This window comes from Pteropus vampyrus, unplaced genomic scaffold (assembly GCF_000151845.1).
Source record: "Pteropus vampyrus isolate Shadow unplaced genomic scaffold, Pvam_2.0 Scaffold217, whole genome shotgun sequence".
NCBI lineage: Eukaryota > Metazoa > Chordata > Mammalia > Chiroptera > Pteropodidae > Pteropus > Pteropus vampyrus.
In genome coordinates this window covers 1,031,171-1,040,203 of record NW_011888998.1, presented here as the reverse complement: position 1 = coordinate 1,040,203, position 9,033 = coordinate 1,031,171, and the positions used below count along the sequence as shown (strand labels likewise).

At 48.9% G+C, this 9,033-nt stretch overlaps 1 long non-coding RNA gene across 1 annotated transcript in view; it reads left to right on the top strand.

The window, feature by feature from the left end:
- The first annotated feature begins 293 nt into the window (after positions 1-293).
- The window catches only part of LOC111747283, a 30,056-nt gene continuing 21,316 nt past the window's right edge, over positions 294-9,033 (top strand). Inside the window, exon 1 of the long non-coding RNA XR_002783472.1 lies at positions 294-484. This is a non-coding gene — a long non-coding RNA (uncharacterized LOC111747283). The remainder of the gene's footprint in view (positions 485-9,033) is intronic.

Genomic DNA, 9,033 nt, shown 5'->3' with positions numbered 1-9,033 from the left:
ACTCTCAGCCGCCCCCGAGCGCGCCCAGGCGCCGCATTCCAACTTGCTATAAACGCTCGGAGTTGGAGGTACTGGCCACGCCCCCCAGCGCCCATTGGTCCGCTCGCCGGCTACGCGTGACCGGGGCCGCCCGCATTGGTCCGCTCAAGGCTCCGGCCCCGCTTCCTCCCCTCCGCGTGGCTGGAAAAGATGTCAATGGGGCCACGCCTACCTGAGCCCCCCGCCCCCTCACCCACTCCTCCTGGACAGGCAGAGAGAGTAAGGGACACCAGTGGAGACTGCTTCGTGGGATTGGTACTTTTGGGGTCTGAAACCTTTGAGGGGCCCTGGAACTGCACTTGCCTCTGAGTGGCTCTTGGTCTTGGTTGGAGCCACCTGTTGGCCTTCTATGGTGCTGTGTTCTCAGTTAGCACTCCGACAGCTACTAGAGGCCACCAAAATATTTCTCCATCCTGAGTAATTTGCTTCTCTCCAGCCAAAATCAGTAAGTACTTCTTTAAGACTATAGCGGGAGAAAGGGATGGAATGAGATGGAGGCGGACTCCAGCTAAGTGGGAGAAGTGGTGGAGAGCTGTTCCAGGGTTCTGAGTTCATCTGCCTTCAGTTAGATCAACCCTAAATGAATCCCAGAAATTCAGTTCTGGAAAGTTCTTACCTCTTCATCAAAGAAGGCTTCTAGGATTGAGTGAGTCCCTCAACATGTGGTAGAATTTACGAAGTGTTAGAAGGAGATGGAGAGAACATTCATTCATTAAAAATGTACACTCCTACTATTTAACTTGTAACCCTAAATGTGTAAATAGCTGCCCACCCAAAATATTCCTCTCTGTGATTTTGGAGTCAGGAGAACTGGTGGTAAGTTATGAGGTTTGGCTCGGTTTTTAAGATCTGAAGCACTAGGTCCAGAATCCCCATTCTGAATGTCACTTAGAGTGAAATGAGAATATCCATAGGCTCTTCTCTTCCCTCTAAAATGTGGACTGTAATGGGGAGAAAGAAACATTTCCCCTTGATTCTTCATGATAACTCAGTCTTGTAAAGTGGGTATTATTCTGCCCAAGACCGCACAACTGTTGGGGCATAGCTGAGATTCAGACCACTAGGAGAATGGTGCCTCCAGCTGTGTACTCGGGGCATGCTGAGGATCAAGGAGGACAAGATCCCCAGTGACTGAATTTTGTATTTAGTGTCTGCCCATTTTTCTATTTCTACTGGTGCTTTGATCCTTTCTAGTGTGAGTTAGGGGTAGAGAATGGGGACCTTTGTCCTTTTGTGGCTGGAGAGGATCCACTTATACAAGAAATCAACCCCCTTCCCCAAATCTGGAGGGCTACGGGAGGTGGCAGCCAGTTTGGCATTCTTCCCTCTGACTGCCTCCTCTCTTGCTTGGATTGCCTGCAAAAATAGATGATGGTTCCCTTGACCTGCTGTTTCCTTTCTCCCTTAAGATCGGCATCTTTTCCTGGGAGCCCAGCTAGCTGGGACCATCAGGATGGATTAGAGCTCTCAAGAAGAAGTGTGGGTATTATAAGAGCAAGCACAGGGCTCAGTGTTGGGAAACCTGAGTTTAGTACTGACTGATACCAAATAGTTCTGGGGCTTTTACCAATCCCTTATTCATTCTATAGATACTGGTGTCCACTATGTGCTGGGCCTAGGGATATGATGGTGACAAGACGGACATAGTCTTTGCTCTGAGAGAATTCTCAGTCTAGTGAGAAATAACAAGCAAATCCTAGACAAAGAAAGATATGTCCATGATGGGGGAAAACAGAATGCCCTTGGGGTGTATAACAGGAAGGAACCCCTAACCCATACAGGAAGAAGTTGATCAGGGGCAGATTCCTGGAGACAGGGCCTTTTAAGCTGAGACCCGAAGGATGTGAGACAGTGAGCTATATGAATCATTTCCTCATAAGTAAGATGGAAGAATCATACAGATGAACCTAAGCTTCCCTTTCAGGCTTAATCTAGAGTCTTATGAGTGCTTTCAGGTGTCCCCAACACCTAATGCACTACTAGGCACAAAAAAGGCACTCAATAGGTGCTAGGAACCAAAGGAATATGAGTGAAATGGAATTCAAAGGCTAAAGTGAAAGCATCTACAGATGACCAATTTCCCTCCATTATATTATCAGATAAATTGGCGATGGCAATGGGGGTTAGATCAACTGTTACCCTTGCATCTTTCCTAATCCCACTTCAGCTTCCTTTGACCAGAATGTGGATCCCTATTTAAGGGGCAAGGCATGGATGACTAAACACCCCAGAGAAAAGAGATCTCCCCTATTTTAACCAAAGCTCTTGTGGGACTGCAGAAAAGGGCTTTAGTGAAGAGTGGACCTGGCTGCTATCTGTCCACAGCAGACAGGCGAGGGAGGCAGACAAACTCGGAAATGATCTTAACTAATGAAACTCAACTCAAATTCCTTAAAGAGAGACTGAATGCCTGATAGGGAGCCTAATTATGTCAGGTGACTGCTGCCAGCAGATCCTGGGGGAATTCCTGGGTCACGTGTTCCCAATGTGCCGGGAATCTGGACTGAGCTATTTCAGTCCTGCCTGCCCCACCATCCAGTCCTGGGAAGAGGAAGGCTACTCCCCACCTTCCACTCCCACCCCCATGCGCGATCACTGATCGATGTCTGCAGGGCTGTGAGGATTAACTATCTGTTTGGCCTATGAGATGCCACACTATGAAAACAATTAGGAACAAGTGTCTGCCCCAGTTTTTATACATGTCACAATCTGTGTGTGTCTGTGTGGGTCCTGACGAGTAAGGGGATGTTGGAATGCGGCTCTGAGTAAGGACTGTGGTAATGTGTGGCGTGCAGGGTGCTAGCAGGGGGGCAGGAGAGGGACACCAAGGGCAGGCTTTGGGGTGAGTTGGGGAGTGGGGGTGGGAAAGCAGTTCTCCTGAAAAAGAAATGCTTCCATGGTCAGTCTTTTTTTTCCCCCTTCTTTGATGCCCCCCACTCCTTCCACCCCTGACCTATGGATGTTGCTGTTTCCCTGGCTCCACCTGGGGTGCAAACCCAGGACCTTCTGCGTGTAAAGCAGACGTGCTGACCACTACACTATGGAGCCCCCCCATGATGAGTCTTGAGGGATGCCTATGATTAGCTCCCGCTGTTAGGAAGTTTACAGTTTAGTAAGGGAAATAAGATAAATGCATGATTTACCATATAATCCAAGGCAGAAAGTGGGAAGGCTCTCAAGAGAGGTACAAAGCGCCATGCCGGGCTGACAGGGTGAGTCTTATTCTGGCTCAGGGGTTCCAGAGTGGGCCTCACAGAGGCCTTGAAGGAAGGATAGGATTTGGTAAACTGTGAGGAAAGGCCTTCAGGGATGGGATGGGGGAGATTCAGAACGTGGTGGGGGCCGGAGAGAGTAGAGAAGGGTCAGCCGAGCATTCTCTGTTTCTGAGGAGCTAACTCCTCATTTGGAATTTGCTTTAGTATGAATGCCTGAGCCCCTCGTCCCTTTTCTCTGGGAAAAGGGCTGCAGGGCTCAGCTCACCACCCAATTCCAGCCCGAGACCTCAACCATCACATTTCGTTTCCAGACCTTAGTTCCAGCCCTCAGTCACCCTGGGTGGTGGACAGTACAGCCTTAAAGATACTGACCTTCCCCTCTCAGGGACTGGTGGAACTTTCCGGATAAGAACCTGCACATTAGAAGTGGCCTCCCAAGATAGACTGGGAGGTGGGAGCCCAAAGAGAGAGTTATAAATCTTGGAAATCTTTGGCAAATTGGCATTCCTGATCCAATGCTGCCCTCTTCTGACAAAACTAAGCCTAGCAAGTTTTATGGGATGCCCAGAGCTGTAACCATAAATTGGGGTCTGCTTAGGCAATTTGTTCCTTCAGTGGTCCAATCATTCATTTGTTTATTCGTATATTCATTCATTCAACAAATATGTACTGAGCAACTACAATAATAGGTATAATAATAAATCTAACATTTACTGAACCGGGCCTGGTTCTGAGCATCCTCGATATAGTGTCATGTCCTAGACAACCCACTCCTAGCTTGCAGTAACAGAGCTGGGAGGCAATGTCGGTTCGATGTCACAGCTCATCCTTAAGGATTGCATTGCCTCGTGATGTCCAAATGGGTTCAAGAAATACAAGATGGAACTAATGAGCTGCGTATAGTCTACATTTTAGTAAGGCTTGCCAGGATTTTAGGGAAATTTTGTGCTGCGAACACCAAAAACAGTCCCAGGCTCTTGATTACAATGGGGATGTTGTTCACAGGCTAGTCCTGGGAGGGATGTGACCCAATGAGAAGCTAGCTCTTCTCCCCAAGCCAGAGAGCTTGCCCCGACTCCTGCCTGGAGCAGCAGGAAGAACACGCACAGACAGAAGCCAGGAGTCCTGGGTTCCAGCTCCTCTTTTACCGCCACCCCACACTGTGGTCATGACCAAGGACTTTCTCTCTCGGGGGCAGTTTCCTCATCTATAAAAAGGGATTTGGAAAAATAAACTCTGAGGTCCATTTCCACTCTGCTGTAACTTCTCTGAAATATTTAAGTAGAGACAGATTAGAAATCTCAGTCACTCTCATTCTTTTGCTCACCTATTAACTGATCCTTTTGCTATAAGAGATTCAGGAGCCCCATTCCCTCTTCCGCCCGCAGACCGGCACGATGAGGTTCTGCTCTGCTCTGCCACTAATTGACTATGACTATCTCTCATCTCTCAGCAACTCGATGGATAAGAATGATTCTCTTCTATACAGTTCACACAGTGGGTACTAACCACTGTATGAATCAATTCAATCCTCACCGTGACTCTATGAAGTAGGTACTAACATGTGATTATCTCCATTGCACAGATGAGGGAACTGAGACACAGAGACATTAAATAATTGCCCATTCAGGGTCACGAAGCTGGCAAGTGGTGGAGCCGGACTGGAGCCCAGGCAATCTGGCTCCAGAAACAGTGCTCTTAGCCATCGTGCTTAGAGGATTCTTGATTCCCCAAGCCTCACATAGAAGACACTTCTCTGTGTCACAGGTTACTGCAATGTGCTTCATGATCCCCATGCGAGCTTGCTGGGGGATGAAAGATGTGAGGCTGTCTGATCGATGGTTTTCTATAGTTTGCTTGGGTTTTTTGCTGGGCTCTGACCCTCCCAAGTTCCCTCCCCCAGTTCTGGCAGAGACTCAAGCGTATGGCGGGGTTAGCTATGACAGCAGAGGGCTTATCAGACTCCCTGAGTTACAGCTGATCTGACCGGGGACAGAGGACAGTTAAGATAAGCTCAGAGCTAGGAAGTGGTGGTGAAACTGCTCAAGACTGGAGCTCTGTGCTGTGGGAGGTAGAGAGCAGCCTGACTTGGGGGAGAAGAGGAAGGGCCTCTTAATTACTCTCAGCGATGGTTTTCAAACACCAGAACAAGGGGATTCTGAGAGTTGGGAGGTGAGATGACTGGACATTCGTGTAGATTTAGTCTAGGGCTTCTAGTCAGTGTTTTAGAAAGGGTCTCCTTACCTCACTGTTAACAGCAAAACAAAAAGATCTTTCTCTTTTTCTGTCCCTCACTCCTAAGTCCTTTTCTCAGTCTTTGGGGTTGTGTAACCCCCATTGTTGTGGGGTGTGGAAATGGATGGGGCACCTGTGCTTGTGAATGGAGTAAATGTTTTGTGGGGTTCATCCACTGGGCACCCAGAGTCGCCAAGAACTGTCCACTGACTAACCCCACTGTGTGGTTGCTGTAAGTCATCTGTGATCCTTGATGGGCGGTGATGGGGTATAAGTAAATAAAAACCTCTCATCTTTACAGGGGTCGATTCTTTCACATCCACTATTTTATTGATGCTTCATGGACCTTGTGAAGTCAAGGCCTTGGGTGAGATTCTGGGGTACAGGATCTGTTGATGTTGTACCCCATGAGGCAGGAGAACATGTATCTCAGAATGGAAGTCAGAGGACATAGCTCTGTCCCTTTCTGGCCACATGACCGGGGACAGGTGACTTAGTCTCCCTAGTCTTCAGTTCTTAAATGATCAAAGGAGACCCTGAACAGGGAGGCTCTTTGTAAACTGTTAAGAGCTCCTTAGAGGCCAGGGATTTATGGTGGTGGGTACTGTGGCTCAGGGCTCAGTACTTCATACTCCATTTAAATGCTGCTCCCTGTGGGGGGCTGAGTGTCATCTTCTTCCTGGCTCTGCCTCCACAGCTGCCACTCTGCACTTAGGGAGGCCCAGGGAGGCCCAGGTAGGGTAGGGCATGAACCGTGTGTCCGGGAGGGAGGGGGAGGAAGGTCTGCCCAGTGCCACCTCCCTGCCCCATGCCTGGCTCCTACTGGCAACCTGAGCCCTTGGCCTCCCGAGCTGATCCTGGAATGTAAACCCCAAGCAAAGCACATTCTTTAGCCAGGTCACCAGCTCCTGGCCCTTGGGAAGGGAAAGCAGGAGCCAGCATTTCTCTCAGCCCTGAATGACACTAGCACAGTCTGGTGCTGGAGGCTGTTATCACAAGCCTAGATTAATAGGGCAGTTGTCAGTCATCCTGACCTATGCTCCAGTCAGAGCCCGAGGCAAAGGGAGAGGGAAGCCAGTCCCAAAGCAGGGGGATGTGAAATACTGCTGATTTCTTGGGTCTGATCCTTGTGCCAGTCATAGGCCATAAATGGGCTCAGAGGAAAAGGGGACATTGTAAAGGTTACTCTCAAAGCTGGTGCTGTCGTGCTGTCTCCAAGCTCTTTGATTTCTGACTTTCATTCAGTTCAGTCATTTGCTACACGTTTATTCCATTTAGTTATTTCTTACACATTTAGATCCTGCATGCCCAGCACCCTGATGCTCTGGGCCTACAAGGATTAATGATATCGTCACCATCCTGAGGAGTCCCTAAAATGTTTTGTCTGTTTGGGGATGAGGTGGAGACACTGTGGCTTGCATTTCCCAGGTACACAGGCGGGGGGGGGGGGGGGCATTCTGGGTAGAGGTGATAGGCCACGCCAGGGAGGCAAGTAGCAGTAGTAGTTACTTACTCCTAATGGTCTCCCAGTAAGGAGGGGAGGTTGGAGGGCGGGAACTTTGTGGAGGTCCTTAGAGGCCAAGACAGAGGCCGAGAAATCATCTGGAAGGCTGGGGGAGCTGAGGAAGGGTATTTAAGCTGTGACAATGTAGTCAGATTTGCGGCTGAGAGGAATTTCTGAAAGGGCGGGAGGAATCTAGCTATGATGTGGAGGGTGGGGATTGCAGTGGGGAGGCTGCGAAGTTGTCCTCAAGCGAGACTATGAGGGTCTGAACAGAGGACGTGGCCACGGGACTAGAGAAGAGGCCAACCTGAGAGGTGTGTGGGTGAGAGGAGCGAGGTGAGGGGGTCATTACCACCCAGGGTTGAGGCAGCTTCCCAGAGGTGGGGGAACTGGAGGACTGAGGTGGCCTGAGATAGGCAGCTCCAACCCAGTCCCTTTCATCCACAGATGGGGACACTTGGTCATGGAGTGGGGAGCCTGGGAAAGGGATTTATAAATTGCTATTCCCTTATAAATGTTTATTTTTAAGAATGTGAATTGCTAAACTGAGATTAGGACCAAGGCCTATTTTCTGTTGAGTGGGAGGTTTGGTGTTCCAGAGTCTTTCTTCTCATCCACTTGATGAGGGGGGCAGGGCAGGCCACTTTCTGGAAATAGTGAGTGGGGCCCGAGGGGGTCCCTAGCCCTGTGGACACAGCCTGGCTTAGTCACAGGGTTCCCAGTTCTCAGAATTTCTTCACCTTTAAGATGAGAGTTAGAAAGTCCAACCATACCCCACCTCCCATGCAGGATCCCTGGGGGCCAGAAAGCCCAAAATGCAAATGCAAGAGATTATTAAAAAGAAATTCTGGAAGAAATGAGGCGGTGGAGGAGAGGGACTTGTCTGCTCTCTGTGGTTCCAAACTCCCTGATTGCCCAGCAGATGGCGCTCCTTCAGAGAAAGCCTCCGAAACGTTGGTCTCGTGTTTTTCTGAAGATTCCAACCCCATCTGGGTTATTTCTAATCTTAGATGGTGCCTTGGTGATTTCACTTAGTACTTCAATTTCTTCCAAAGAGGAACCCCAAATATTCCATGTTTCAATGGTACAAATCTGATCACAATGCTCCTCCACTTAAAATCCTGAATTTGCTCCCAATTTCCCGTATGGATGAAGTCCAAACTCCTTAGCAGGACGTGTAAGGCCATTGTTGACCTGCAGGCCTGCACTTCTAGCTCTGTCCCCCAACAAACCAAACTCCTTCCCCCAGGGGGCTTGAGAACCCCTCTATTTCTCCAACAATAACAAAAATAACAATGTAGCCGTTCACCTAATATATGTGAAACATTTTAAGCAGAAACATTTTAGCTCTTAACCTCACAGTAAGGCCTTGTTTGGCCTGGCTGACAAACAAGGAAACAGACTCAGAGAGGTTAACAGCCTACCCAATATCAATTAGCAGATGACAAACATAATTCCGCACACATCTCTTGCTTCAAAACTTGGGGTCTTCTTCCTTCTCTGCCTGGCTGGTCTCCCCTCTTCTTTGAAAGAGCAGTTTTTTATTTTCCGGAACCCTGCCCTAACACCCTCAGTTTGTCTTGGCTCTCTGTAGCCACCATGGGTGAGGCGCCTCTGGGTTTTACTAGCAAAGGCTGACAGCTATCTCATCGGATAGTAACTGCAGATTTAGTTCCCTGACTCTCTCCCCAGACTGCAGCCGCTAGAGGGCAGGAATCAAACACTGAGCCAGGCATGACAGGTGCTCAGGGTTAAACAATGCTTCGCAATAAGCTATGGAATGAAGAAGCTGGAAGGAAACTTTCCTGGGATATAAGTTTAGGAATTTTCTGTGCTCAGTTCATGTCAGGGAGGCTTTCCCAATCTTTCCTTGATCTTCATACTCATTCCTTGGGACCCAAAGTCTCCGTCCTTCCAGGTTTGACACCAGAACCCCTTACCTAGTACAGGGCAACTGATTTTCTTGACTTTCCCCGACTTTCTCAGGTGCTATTTCATTTGAGGCAATATGGTACGGTGGTCACAAGTTTTGGAATCAGA